Raw genomic sequence first — 1927 nt, forward strand, 5'->3', positions numbered from 1 at the left:
GTACAGAAAGCAGAAGATTAGGAAAGAAAATAGTTGTTTTATCCAATTTCTTTAATGTTGACTAAAACTAAGCAAACCTAGTTATTTAGCACTTTTCCATACCTTCATCACAAAATGCCGTGACGCAAAAAGCTAAAACCATAATTCCATTTTATCTATAATTAAACAGCATTAACATAATTAAATCCCACATTGACTGTGTATGATGTGATCATTAATAGATAAAGTTTTTATTTTTAAAACAGGGAAACTAAACAACCGTCTGTCTAAACTGTTTGCCCAGCTAATGTTTCTACTATTGCAGCTACCGTGAGATACACAGCAGAAGCAATAAGCATTATTCCAAACAGAAATGCATAAATACATTTAAAACAAAAACAGTAGATTACTTAATTTTACTAAACATTAATATCAGACTTAAATATTGAAGCTCTCTTACCTTTAACTGTTATACTGAGAGGATCATCACAAGCTGTTGCTTTGAACGGCTCGTTCTCAATCCTGAAGAAGTATCTGTCTGCATAACTGGTCTTTACATCAGGAAACAGAGTGGTGCAGTTTTTCTCTTTCAGGTTTCCAGTAATATTCAGTGAATAGGTGTTAACTGACCCACTGCTGTTGAAAATAACTATCTTTGGATCAGAGGCAAAATTGGTGAGCACCTTTTATCCAAACTCCATAGATAGTTCTGCTGCTGTCATATTTGGTATCCCCTGTATCATAGATACATGGGATTTCTAAACAAGATCCATTTAGAGCTTCAATCTTCTTTGGTGTAGTGATATTGAGGGCTGGTTTTCTACCACCACAATCAGCCAAAGTAGCTGTAAAAACAGACAAATGATGAACATGATGTGGAGAAAAATCTGCTTGCTTAGAATCTTCATGATCCACAAACTCAACTCCATCTGCATGTAACATGTGAAGCCTTTAAACAACATCAGGATCTAACATTTCTAAATAAGGAAGTGAACAATCAGCTCACCTGGAAGAAAGAAGACACTCAGTAACATGTTGACTGTCAGCAGGTTCTCAGACAGAGCTGCCATCAGATTCAGACCCTGGAAACCAAACATTTAGCTGATTTATTACAGTGGTTCTGAAATTAGACCTTCAGCTTGTAGCAAGCAGCTTTCAATGTGCTGTAAATATTTAGACTTTAATATCAAAAAGCCTGTTGAAATATTTGGTTAAATGATCAGAGTCAGAAATGTGAACTCACCAGAATTTCTTCAGTAAGCAAAAAACTGTTTAGCTTTCAAACAAGTTGATCTGTTCAGATCAGTTGATCAGCAGCAGAATAAACAGCAGCCTTCTCTGTTACCAGATGTGTTATTTAAATAAGTCTCCATCCTTCATGGTTTGTAAAGAGGAAGTCAGCTCTTTCTCACCACTGTATAAAGTCATCTCATGAAGGGTGTTTTAACACAGTGCTAAGAGCCATTAACTAAATATCATAATAGCCGATCAATTTTCATAGCACAGCTGCCTTTAAAAATGATAGATCACAAAATCTGAAAATACCAAAGAGTACACACTAAAATACACATATTTATCCTTTACCATATAAGGGCATCAGTGCCTGTTCTCAATAAAAACCTCCTGCGGAACTAAAAAACCTTAAGGTTTAACTTCTCATTTTTACTTCAGTTTCTCAGNATAATCAGTATCATTCCTGCAAACTTTAATCCTTACTGTGGATTTTCTACTAAAACCTGATGCTCTCTGACCTCAACAATATTTTGTGCACAAAACAATCCAGATGTATGTAACACTGTGTAGCTTTGCATGCAGGCATGTTGAATATTTTTGCTGATGCTCTTGTTGACTTCCTGCTGTGGGTGTAGGTCGGTACAGATGGAAACAAATGTCAATAAAAGGCCACAGGTTACTCTAGGGAGCCATGCATTCAGGTTAAATGTAATTG

The 1927-nt window shown here is 35.8% G+C and overlaps 1 long non-coding RNA gene across 1 annotated transcript; it reads right to left on the minus strand.

Moving 5' to 3' along the window:
* Window positions 1-754: 754 nt before the first annotated feature.
* LOC107104885 lies at window positions 755-1325 on the minus strand. Its single transcript, XR_001482300.1, has 3 exons — window positions 1223-1325; window positions 986-1061; window positions 755-824 (listed from the first exon to the last, which is right to left on the minus strand). It is a non-coding gene; the product is annotated as an uncharacterized LOC107104885 (long non-coding RNA).
* Window positions 1326-1927: the final 602 nt, after the last annotated feature.

This window comes from Cyprinodon variegatus, unplaced genomic scaffold (assembly GCF_000732505.1).
Source record: "Cyprinodon variegatus isolate N-32 unplaced genomic scaffold, C_variegatus-1.0 Scaffold1936, whole genome shotgun sequence".
NCBI lineage: Eukaryota > Metazoa > Chordata > Actinopteri > Cyprinodontiformes > Cyprinodontidae > Cyprinodon > Cyprinodon variegatus.